Source organism: Lithobates pipiens, unplaced genomic scaffold (assembly GCF_037356315.1).
Source record: "Lithobates pipiens isolate NorthernLeopardFrog02 unplaced genomic scaffold, aLitPip1_a1.2 Scaffold_8, whole genome shotgun sequence".
Classification (NCBI taxonomy): Eukaryota; Metazoa; Chordata; class Amphibia; order Anura; family Ranidae; genus Lithobates; species Lithobates pipiens.
Window position 1 is genome coordinate 551,007,136 of NW_027507903.1, and position 13,486 is coordinate 551,020,621.

Below are 13,486 nucleotides of genomic sequence, written 5' to 3' on the forward strand. Positions count from 1 at the left end.
GCCAAAAACATACTCCCAAAAGGCCATATGGCTACAAGTGTTCACCCTTGAAACGTGACAGCATGTAGTGTCTGAACTTTGGTGATGCCTAGGTCTAGTACCGCTACATCTCAACATCATTGAGAGTACAACTATCTACTATGTTCAATACTTGCAGCCATATGGCCTTTTGTGAGTATGTTTTTGGCTTTTTTGTTTTGCTAAACTCTTTTTTAAAGTAATGCACTAGGGCTTTGCACCCTCATTTTTCGGTAATTTGTCGTTCAGTATGCCATCTTAACCTCCTCACGCCCGCCCTATGGCCGAATGACGGCCGTAGAGCAGGCGCATTCGTCCGGGCGGTCGTCCCTGGACGGCCCGATGTTTACTTCCGCAATGCGCGCCCCCGCGGGCGCGCATCGCGGAAGCTCTGTGTTCGCCGTGTCCCCCGGGGACAGGCAAACACAGATCGCTGTAAACGGCCAATCACAGCGGCCGTTTACAGCGTGATCGGCGTGTCCAATGGGAGATGATCTCATATGTAAACATATGAGATCATCTCTCGGCGCCGCTCTCCTTCCTCGCACTGTCTGTGCGAGGAGGGGAGAGGGGAGAGATGAACGGCTGCAGCGGCAGCCGTTCTGCCTGTGGGGGGAAAAAAAAAAAGTAAAAAAAATAAAATAAAGTGCCATCCGCCCCCAGCAGTGCCATCCGCCCCAATGCCATCTGCCCCAATGCCATCTGCCCCAATGCCATCTGCCCCAGTGCCATCTGCCCCAATGCCATCTGCCCCAGTGCCATCTGCCCCAGTGCCATCCGCCCCAGTGCCATCCGCCCCAGTGCCATCCACCCCAGTGCTACCTGCCCCCAGTGCCATCCACCCCAGTGCTACCTGCCCCCAGTGCCATCCACCCCAGTGCTACCTGCCCCCAGTGCCATCCACCCCAGTGCTACCTGCCCCCAGTGCTACCTGCCCCCAGTGCCCCCTGCCCCCAGTGCCACATGCCCCCAGTGCCACCTGCCCCCAGTGCCACGTGTCGTCAGTGCCACGTGTCGTCAGTGCCACATAGTGCCATCCGTCATCAGTGCCACGTATCAGTGCCATTTGTCATCAGTGCCACGTATCAGTGCCATTTGTCATCAGTGCCACCTGTCAGTGTCACGTGCCATCTGTTGTCAGTGTCACGTGTCATCAATGCCACTTATCAGTGCCATCTGTCATCAGTGTCACGCGTCATCGGTGCCATGTATTAGTGCCATCTGTCATCGGTGCCACGTATTAGTGCCATCTGTCATCAGTGCCACGTTTCAGTGCCACGTATTAGTGCCACGTGTCATCAGTGCCACGTATAAGTGCCACCCGTCATCAGTGCCACATATTAGTGCCATCTGTCATCAGTGCCACATATTAGTGCCATCTGTCAGTGCCACCTGTCATCAGTGCCACGTATAAGTGCCATCATTGCCACGTATCAGTGCCATCTGTCATCAGTGTCACGTGTCATTGTCCTGGTGCTTCAAAAGTGTAATAAATAGTCAACAAGTTAGATGTGTAATTTATGTTCCTAGAACACATGATGGCGCTACCTGCATGTTGGGCCTCTCTATGTGGCCAGGCTGTGAAAAAGTCCCACACATGTGGTATTGTAATACTCAGGAGGAGTAGCAGAATTTTTTGGGGGGTGTCATTTGTGGTATACACATGCCACGTGAGAGAAATAACCTATTACAATGACAATTTTGTGGAGAAAAAAAAAAAAAAAGAAAAATCTTAATTTTGCAAAGAATTGTGGGAAAAAAATGACAACATCAAAAAGCTCACTATACCTCTTACTAAATACCTTGGAATGTCTACTTTCCAAAAAGGGGTCATTTGGGGGGTATTTGTACTTTCCTGACTTGTTCGGGTCACAAGAAGCGAGATCGGCCACCAGCACATCAGATGTGATAATTTTGTGCGATTCGCACCACAGCTTGTAGACTCTCTAACTTTCACAAAGACCAAATAATATCCACTAATTTGGGTTATTTTTACCAAAGATATGTAGCAGTATAAATTGTGGCCAAAATTTATGAAGAAAAATTAATAATTTGCATAATTCTGTCACAGAAACAAAGAAATATGCGTTTTTTTTCCAAATTTTCAGTCTTTTTTCATTTATAGCGCAAAAAATAAAAACCCCAGAGGTGATAAAATACCACCAAAAGAAAGCTCTATTTGTGGGAAAAAAAGGACAAAAAATTCATTTGGGTACAGTGTTGCATGACTGAGTAATTGTCATTCAAAGTGTGAGAGCACCGAAAGCTGAAAATTGGTCTGGGCAGGAAGGTGTTTAAGTGCCCAGTAAGCAAGTGGTTAAGTAGATTTTGTTCCATTAAAAATCAGAATGAAAGGACGTTGCTGCCTCTCCTGACATTATGTAAAGGGAAAGCAGTTTTGCCTTGAAGACCTGCTGCCTCTACATACAATAGCCGTGACTCCTGAAGAGTCTGAAGAACAAAATAATCTAGCAGAATTGTAAGTATACACTCTTTGCATTTCAACTCATTGTATACCAAGTGTAATAGAACAATCGTCTGAATAATTACAATGCAGGCCTACATGTAAGTAAAGCCACATATGTTTGCTAGCAGGCAATTGAACACCTATTGACGGGCTAAACCTTTGTGTTTAAGCCTATGAAGGGGAATGCAAGAGGGTCTCCAGTTTATATCATAATTGCACACCCCGACCCCACCAGATAGGCTGACCTGGAGTTTGCATTTAGAAGTCCCATAGTGCCAACAGATACAGTGGGTATAGAAAAGAATCCCCCCCCCCCCCCCCCCCTTAAAGTAATCACATTTTGTTGCTTTACAGCCTGAAATGAAGACAGACACACAGTTTTTGTTTTATTTAGCTGTATTTACTAGTGCAACTTAATAGCATTCAAGTGAAAGATATAAGACCAACATGTCTGAAAAAAATAAAATAAATCAAAAACAGAATCACTGAGTCGGTATTTTGTTGAACAACATTTTGCTTTAACCACTTGCTTACTGGGCACTTAAACACCCTTCCTGCCCAGACCAATTTTCAGCTTTCGGTGCTCTCACACTTTGAATGACAATTACTCAGTCATGCAACACTGTACCCAAATGAATTTTTTTGTCCTTTTTCTTCCCACAAATAGAGCTTTCTTTTGGTGGTATTTGATCACCTCTGGGGTTTTTATTTTTTGCGCTATAAATGAAAAAAGACCGATTTAAAAAAAAAAAACTCATATTTCTTTGTTTCTGTAACAGAATTATGAAAATTATTAATTTTTCTTCATAAACTTTGGCCACAATTTATACTGCTACATATCTTTGGTAAAAATAACCCAAATTAGTGGATATTATTTGGTCTTTGTGAAAGTTAGAGAGTCTACAAGCTGTGGTGCGAATCGCACAAAATTGATTACATCTGATGTACTGGTGGCTGATCTCATTTCTTGTGACCCGAACAAGTCAGGAAAGTACAAAAATTACCCCTTTTTGGAAAGTAGACATTCCAAGGTATTTAGTAAGAGGCATTGTGAGCTTTTTGATGTTGTCATTTTTTTCCCACAATTCTTTGCAAAATTAAGATTTTTCACACCCCAAAAAAATTCTGCTACTCCTCCTGAGTATTACAATAGCACATATGTGGCACTGATGACATGTGGTACTGATGACAGATGGCACTTATACGTGGCACTGATGACAGATGGCACTGGGGACAAATGGCACTGGGGACAGGTGGCACTGGGGACAGATAGCACTAACAGGTGGCACTGGGGACAGATAGCACTAACAGGTGGCACTGGGGGCAGGTAGCACTGGGGCGGATGGCACTGGGGCAGGATGGCACTTTTTTTAACTTTTTTTTTTTTTTTTAACACTTACGGCCGCTGCAGCCATTCATCTCTCCCCTCTCACACGCTGTCTGTGTGAGGAGGGAGAGCGGCGCTGAGAGATGATCTCATATGTTTACATATGAGATCATCTCACATTGGACATGCCGATCGCGCTGAGAAAGGGCGGTGCGATTGGCCGTTTACAGCGATCTGTGTTTGCCTGTCTCCGGGGGACACGGCAAACACAGAACTTCCCCGATGCGCGCCCGCAGCGGCACGCATTGCGGAAGTAAACAACTGGATGTCCAGGGACGGCCTCCTGGACGAAAGCGCCTGCTCCACGGCCGTCATTCGGCTATAGGGCGGGCACGAGGTGGTTAATTACAGCCTTTAGTCTGTTGGGATATCTCTCTACTATATTTGCCCACTCTTCTTTACAAAACTGGTCAAGTTCAGTTAAATTTGTTGGTGACTGTTTGTGGACTGCAGTCTTAAAGTCATTCCACAGATTTTCAATGGGGTTTAATTCTGAGCTCTGACTAGGCCATGCAAGGACATGCACCTTTTTCTCCTTCAACCACTGTGTGGTAATTTTTGCTGTGTGCTTTGGATCTTTGTCATGTTAGAAGGTAAACCATGTTTCCATGAAATGTAACTGTACTTGAGCAGTTCTGCAAAGAAGAATGGGCAAATATTGAAATGTTTAGATGTGTAAAGTTAGTAGAGACCTATCCCAACAGACTAATGGCTGTAATTAACCACTTCAGCCCCGGCTGCTAAATGACCAGGCCATTTTTTTGCGATTCGGCACTGCGATGCTTTAAATGACAATTGTCGTGCGGCGCTGCACCCAAACAAAACTGAGGTCCTTTTTTTCCCACAAAGAGCTTTCTTTTGGTGGTATTTGATCATCTCTCTTTTATTTTTTGCGCTATAAACAAAAAAAGAACGACAATTTTGAAAAAAACACAATATTGTGTACTTTTTGCTGTAATAAATATCCCCCTTTTTATTTTTAAACTGCAAATTTTTTTTCAGTTTAGGCCGATATGTATTCTTCTACATATTTTTGGTAATAAAAATGGCAATAAGTGTATATTGATTGGTTTGCGCAAAAGGTATAGTGTCTACAAAATAGGGTATAGATTTATGGCATTATTATTAATATTTGTTTACTAGTAATGGCGGCGATCTGCGTTTTTTTTTTTTATCAGGACTGTGACATTATGGCGGATACATCGGACACTTTTGACACATTTTTGGGAGCATTGGCATTTATACAGCGATCAGTGCTATAAAAATGCACCGATTACTGTAAAAATGTCACTGGCAAGGAAAGGGTTAACACCAGGGCACGATCAAGGGGTTAATTGTGTTCCCTGTGTGTGTGTTCTAACTGGGGGGGAGGGAACTGACCTAGAGGAAATTAAAGATCGTGATTCCTAGCTATTAGGAGCTCACGATCTGTCTCTCCTCGCAGAACAGAACAGGGATTTGTGTATTTACACACACACACGCATCCCTGTTCTGTCTCTCGTGCCCGCAATCGCTCGTGGCCGGCGGTCATCGCAACAGTCGGCCATGAGCATCGGCACCCCGCAGTGCAGCGGGCTTGCACGCGTACCTGCCATCCTGCTTGAAGGAGCCGATGTATAGCTACGACGGCTCGCGGGATCGTGCTGATCGCGCCGACGTGTAGCTACGACGGTGGCTGGTCGGCAAGCGGTTACAGAAGTACAGCCAAAGTTAAAGCTGTACTTCTCCTGTGTATCACAGGATTGTAGTTCGTTTGCTCTTCTGCGACCCATTTTCAACAGAGACTGGGCTGAAGTCCGCTTTCTGGACGTCACAGAACCAGTCCAGGTTCAGTCGTCATCACGACCATAAAGTAGGGTTCCGCCCAGATCTCTGGACCGGCACCTGGCTCAGCCTCTCAACGAGCCGATGAGAGCCTAAGATGGCCTCTACCGCCCCCTCCACAGCCAAGCGCTCCAGTGAGCAAGGAGGGAACAGAGAGCTGTGACTGATAGCAGTTCTCTTCTTATGGAGCTGTGAGAACTGAGTGATCGTCGGTGTTCGATCGCTCGGTTTTCAGTGTTAGAGGCGCAGGGGGACAGATGCAGCATCAGACCGATGCTGCATCCACCTAGGTAAGTATGAATCTAAAAAATAGAAAAATACCCATACTTCTCTTTTAAAGGAAAATGTGGTCCAACAAAATACTGATATTAGGGGGATGATCCTTTTTCCAACTCAATGATTCTGTTTTTTATTTTTTATTTTTTTTTCTGACATGTTGGTGTTATATCTTTCACTTGGATGTTATAAGTTGCTCTAGTAAATACAGCTGGATAAAACAAAAACTGCGTCTGTCTTCATATCAGGCTGCAAAGCAACAAAATGTGATTATTTTAAAGGGGGGTGATTCTTTTCTATACCCACTGTATATGGTAATCATCTTAAATGTGAGCATCATGTCTATTTATTCATTTATTTATTCATTTATTCATTAGTTATTCCAGGGCAGTGTTAGTTTAACAGAACAATACTTGGAATATAATCTATTCTGCTGTATTTTTTCCTGGAAATCTGTGGGCTGAAAGTGTCTGTTGAGATGTGAAGTACCCACAGACGTCTTTGTCATCCTCTCATTCTGTCAACATGGACAGTTGGGTGTCAGTGTCTTTAAGTATATCTTTTCTGTACTACAATGTCATTTCATTTTAGGGATTAGTTGTTTTCACTGCAAAAATGTTGGCGCAGATTTTTGGCATGTTGCATCTTTGGCATATAGTTTTTAATGTGATATCAGCTCGGGTTTTGGTGTGATATTATAAATAATAATTTATGTCAGCATAATACATAATAGTTGGTAATAGCAGGACCGGATTAAGAGCATCATGGGCATGGTGCTGAGGATTCAGTGGGCCTTTTTATGGAAATGCTCAGACCAATTTTCAGCATTGTTGCACTTTAAATGACAACTGCACGGTCATGCAACACTGTACCCATATGAAATTTTTATACAAATATACCTCTCTTTTGGTTGTATTTTAACACCACTGGGGTTTTTATTTTTTGCTAAACCTCAAAAAAAGACTGACATTTAATTTAAAAAAAGGGGTTTCTTAGTTTGTTATAACATTTTGCACATACCGTAAGTAATTTTTCTTCTTCACTGATGATGCTACACTGATAGGTGGCACTGATGAGGCAGCACTTATGGGCAGTGATAAGGCGGTACACATGAGGCTGCACTGATATGCGGCGCTGATGGGCACAGATAGGCAGCACTTATGGGCACTGAAAAGGTGACACTGAGGAACACTAATATGTGGCACTGATGGGCTGCACTGATGGGCACTGGTATGCAGCACTGATGAGCTACACTTATAGGCAGCACTTATGGACACTGATGAGGCAGCACTAATATATGTCACTTATGTACTACACTGATGGTCACTTATAAGTAGCACTAATGTGCTGCACTGATTGGCGGCACTGGTAGTCAGTACTGATGGGAGCACCAATAGGTGGCACTGAGCTGCACTGATAAGCAGCATTGGTGGCACTGGCATTGATAGGTGGCACTGATGAGCTGCACTAATGGGCACTGATAGGCAGCACCAATGAGCTGCACTGATAGGTGGCACTGGAGAGCTGCACTGATAGGTGACACTGGTACTGATGGGTGGCACTGATGAGCTGCACTGATAGGTGGCACTGATGAGCTGTGCTGATAAGTGGCACTGATGAGCTGCACTAACGGGCGCTGATAGATGGCATTGATAGCCCCCGCCCTCCCCAAGAGTTAACCCACTTCAGCCAGTACACTGAGCTGCACAAAAAAAGGATAGCAACTTATCATCTGCCTGACTTCCCCAGCCCCATGCATAGCTTACTTGCAGTTGTATAGTGCTTCCACCTCCTTGCTCGCAGCGCCGCTGCCCCACACTCCTTTCCCGTTGAGCCTCTCAGGTTGGCCTCTGGATGACGTCACGCCGGTCAAGACATCAAGTTCCACCCAACAGGGAAGTGTGCTGGACTCCAAGGGGAGGAGCGCGCTCAGCCTCAGCGCACTGGTATCACCCCGCAAGAGGCTGTTCTGCAAGGCAATGTATGTAGCAGCCGCCGACCAGCTCACTGACTATATTGGGCCTATAATTCAGCTGTCTGGCATCTGCAGGGCAATGTAGTGATTGGCGGCCATTGTGTCTAGAATCAATGAATTGGGCTGATATTATGGCATGGGCATGGAGCTGCAGCTCCAATAGCCCCTACGTTAATCCGGCCATGGGTAATGGTTCAGTTTAGGGTTAGGGTCTCGTTTATAGGTAAAGTGTACAGGTAGGTTCATATTAAGTGTGACGCTAAAGTAATGTAAACCCTAAAAGAATTACATTTAATTTGCTAAAGAACTGTGCATCATAAATAATTGCCATTTTTAATGAGATACTCTTTTCCTTTAGTCATCCTTCGTTGCACGTTGGTGCTGTGATCTCTGGCGGCCTCTTCTTATCTACATGCACTCAAGAGATGGCCGTGTGGCACTTCTCAGGATGGGTTTCCTGATGATGACAACATGCTTGTGTAAAGTGTGTTGAAAAAGCAACTAGTAGTCTTTATCAAAAGGCCTGTGTGTCAGGGTGACCATACAGGAGCACAGTTGACAGTTGTCACTCTATAACAAGAAGTGGCTGAACAAGGACCTTCATGGCATCATTACAGGTATTTTTCAGCAGGACAGGAAGCAAAGATAAATCTCTTTAATGGAGTCAATGGAGCTTTAATGGAGTCAATGGAGCAGTAAAAACCTTAAGTTAGTTCTGATCTTTGAAAAAGAAAGTAAAATGACCTGCCGTAGCCACAGCAACAATCCTCCATCCCCAATATCATGGACAAGAACGCCTTCCTGGCAATGTGAGTTGGGCAGGCTTGGAGCCGATTCCGGCTTTTTCTGGATATGACATCCACACACGTGCCTCCACTCTGCCCTTATGGCGTCAGCATGATGTTGGCGGGCACCCGCCCTAGATCTTGGGTATTAAGCAAGCGATCCTGGCCGGGTGGCTCTCTCTGCAACCCTATACCATTGTGGAGACACCACATCTCTGGCTTTTAACACATATCAGTAGGTTAGAGGCATTTTTACTTCATTTACTCACATATTCGTTTAATTTATGTTGGTTGTTTTTTATTTTTTATTTGGCACTTTATCACAATATCAACATTTTTTACACATTCACAACAGATTTATATACATCATCATTAAGCAGCCGATCCTGGCCGGGTGGATCTCTTCACTGAGGAGATTCACTCTCTGTTTATCCTGATGGCTACTCACTAGGCTTGAAAGTGCAGCCTAGAACACACTATCTGTTTTGTTTCTTTCAACCCAGTGTACTAATAATCCGATGTTAGTACACTAATCTCCCCACTGAGCTATTGTCTTCTGACAGGGGGACGATCCCCCTGCTAGAACACACCGGTCAGCGCTCACAGCCTTTTTTGGTCATGTCCCTTCAACAGAAGCCGGACTGGCTGCCGTACGTACGGGCCGAATGTCAGCCGGTTTCTATTAAATTGTCTGATACTGCCTGATATTTGGCCCGTGAGTATGGCCCTTAACCCCTTGGCACTGAGCATATGCAAATATGCAGCCGCACTGGTCTGGGCTTTTTTTTTGTGGGTGCATATTTCCATCTCTGTCCCAGCACAGAGACCGGGGTTTTACCGAGAGCCCCGGGCCCCTTAGGCCTCATTCTCACGAGGCGGATCCGCTTCCACGCAGTCTGACTCTGTCCCCCAGCTCAGCAGGAGATCTCTTCGTTGATCTTCACTGAGCCAGCGGATGACAGGTCCTTCTCTGCTCACTGAGCGGGGAGGGGCTTGTTGAGCGCCACTAGTTTCTATGGAGAGATTGGATGAAAACGGACAGCATGTTATTTTTTCATCAGATCTCACCCAATCGATGATGTGTACGGTTTTACTAACAAATGTCAGAGTTGTAAAATTGTGTTCAGTAATTAACATTTGTTTTACCCTGAAGGGGTTAGGGCAGGGCATACAGAATGCATTTTATTTTTTCATTCAAATAACAGGTTGAATGAAATGAAATTTCTCAATTCTCCCATCCACACATTTAATGTGAATAAGAAAATCCCTCTCTCTGTGGTTTTGTATTCTGAAGGCAGAGAGCCTTTCTATGTCCTTAGAATACGATGATCAGTATTGCCAGCTATAGCCAGCAGCACTGATCGTTCAGGAAAAACTCAACAGGCTGCCCATACATGGATCAAAATTCGGACAGTCCCTGATGAACCTGCCAAATTGAAATCCATGTATGCCTGGCTTAAAGGGGTTGTAAACTCTCATGTTTTTTCACCTTAATGCATACTATGCATTAAGGTGAAAAAACACCTGGCAGTCACCAGCCCCCCCATTTTACTTACCTGAGCCCCTTCATCTCCTTGGCGGAAATGCACTGTCCCTCTCTCCACGGGGTCCAGGCTCTTGATTGACTAGATTGATAGCAGCGTAGCCATTGTCTCCTGCTGCTGTCAATCAAATCCAATGACGCAGATGCCAGGAGGCGGGCCCGATTCCGGGATTCGTGTCTGTGGACGCAAATGCTAGACTCGGGAGTGTACCGGCAAGGTAACCCCCTTGGGAGAGCGCATCTCCTAGGGGGTTATCTGATGTGGGGAGGAGCTGCGAGAGCCGCCGGGGGACCCCAGAAGACCAGGATCGGGGCCACTCTGTGCTGCACAGTGGAGGTAAGTTTGATATGTTTTTTTATTTAAAAATAAAATAAAAAACAATCCTTTACAATCACTTTAAGGAAAATCGAAAAAGTATCACCAGAACAGGAATAGAGGAAATATGTTCCACCTTTCCCAGGGATTGCTGCCTAATAGTGGATGTACTTGTTTTGGAAATTCCCTATTTAATCCAAAATGATCCAAGTTTTAGCTATAGATGTACTTTAAATGTAAATTGTTAGAAACTTTCTCTTTCCAAGGTGTCCCCTCACCCCATGTTACCAGCTCACTAACAATCACACTGCACTAATTCCCCCAATATAACTCCACCAACAACTTCTGACTTTTATAGTTTATTTATATATAAATACACTTTTCCTTAAAGTGTAACTCCACTTTTGTGAGAAAAAATGTTTCCCCAAACTTTGTTGCAGATTTCTACCTTTTGCCAACCTGAAGAAATCACTGTGTTGCCTGTGTCTATGTGGGAAAGTGTATCTAATGGGAGTGGTTTCATAATTATCAACCAGCTGCTGCACCTGCAAAGCTTTAATAAGGAAAAGTGCAGGGTCTGCATCCCTTTAGGTGGGATTTCCTATTGGGAGTATCTTACCAAAAATTACATTTTGTTGCAGGGGATGCCTGATATCTAACTTGTATCTTAGTGCAGACTTCTGGGAAAATCAGTGAGCCAATACCACACGCAGGAAATTATGTTTATGGAGGCATTTTGTACACATTCTGTGTACAGAAAATGCATTGCATTTTAAAGAAAATTACAGAGCTGCAGATTGAAAATGAAAGGTCATTTTTAATAATATTCAATTACAATATGACTTATTGTTATTATTATTTTATTAAAATTATTATTTTTTATTTGTTTGCTAATTTTTCCCCCACAAAAGTGGAGTTACCCTTTAAATATTCATGAATAAATACTACATTAAAGACGTGGTTTATACTGATAAAACTAGATTTATCTTTATCATAGCAATTAAAATGCTCTGACCTTCTTAAATGGGCAGTCCTGTATCCCTTCCCCTTTTCTTTATTCTGTATCCCCCACTTTAATTTAATCACATTTTAACACTAAAAACAGATTGAGTAAAAAAATGTTAATGTTTAGGCGGATCGAAGCTGTTACAAATTTCATAGTGTTAAATTCCTGTTTTGTGAAAGGTTTAAGTGATTAAAATAACAACCCCAATGCCCGAGGCTCTAAAATGACAGTAGTATTCTACTATACTGCAAGTTTTTCTTTTGTTGATGACATACTGACATACCATTCAGTGACTCGATCGTTGCATTTTTCCGTTTTAGTCTATTTTTTGTTTCTTTTCTTTTCCCTTTACCCAAGAGAAGTCACATAACATTAGGACTTCATTCACGCAGCAGTTAAAAAATGCATAAACAAGTGTTTTTTAGTTACGGATCTGAATGCAGCTGCATTGTTTTTAACGAAGCCATGCACACAGCTGCGTAAACATGAGCGGCTTTCAGATCTGTAACACAAAATCCAAAAATCTGCATACAGGAACATGCACTTTATGCTTTTATGCATAGAAACGTGTTTGTAGGTGCATAGATTACGTCGAAACAAAGGGGGAGAATAAATACAAATTATGCCCACATATGCATCTTTACATGTTTAAACGCATCTATACGGAAATATTTTACTGATCATTGCGCAGGAACATTTTTCCTAGAAAAAACCTGTAGTAACATCAGTCAAATTTTTACATCTAGTGAATGAGGCCTAAAACACAAATAACAAGGCATCACAACAATCACAATAAACAATAAGATTCAGATCTGATGAATAACAACCATGTAACAAAAAAAGTGTACAGTGACAGTAGGAGCGCTTAAATGGTCACTATGCACTCGTACAACATGGGTATGCCATTCTTTCCTGAGGGCCTTGCAAGCGCACTGCGCTTTTTTCACTGTTGACTCAAATGAGCTTGGCGAGTACGCCAGGTGAGAGAAAGAGAGAGCACACTGCGCATGTATGGCTCTTGGGAAAAAGGCCTCACTCCCTCCTTTTATTATATTTATAATAGTTTGGATTTTCACACACTTGAGTCCCAGTGGCAATGGTCTCAAGGACAGATAGGGGAATTTCTCCATTAAAGCGGAGTTCCCACTGTTAAAATATATATATATATTTTTTAGGATGAATATCTTTTGTTTCAAACGCTTATTTATAGCACTCACGGTTCTGTGCTGAATCTGCTCTCGATTGCTGATTTCATAGAGGAATATATCTTATATTCCTCTTTCCTGGCAGTTTACATAGCGCTTGTGGGCATGTAAAGCCCACAAGCACTATCTTCCGGGCTCTGGTGCAGCTGAGCGACCAGCGTGCACCGCCCATTCTGGTGCAGCGCCGTACACTTCTGACGTTGCCATCACAATGGGCAGCGTCGTCGGAAGTGCCAGCCCCCGTTTTGATGGCAACAAAGCCCTCGTCAGGCGACATGGAGAGGAAGAGGCAGGTTACGAGGGACCCCCTAGCAATAGACATGGAAAGGTGAGTTAAAAAAAACATTTTTTTCCAAATGTTGTTAATTGTATTTAATGCAGCTGAATAATGCTAAATTCATTTTATGAGTGGAAATCCGCTTTAAGGACACAGGCAGCAATTAAACCTAAAAGAGGTTCTAAGCCTACACAAAACTGAAAAAAAGTGTTGGCTTTTGGTAGGGCTATCAATGGGAAAATGATAACAATATAAACAAGAATGTGATTTTAACCATATGACCTTTGGAAGGTTTTACCCCCTTCATGACCAGGCCATTTTTTGCTATTTAGCACTGTGCTAATGTAACTGCCAATTGCTCAGTTGTGCAACACTGTATGCAAATCAAATTTATATATTTATTTTTT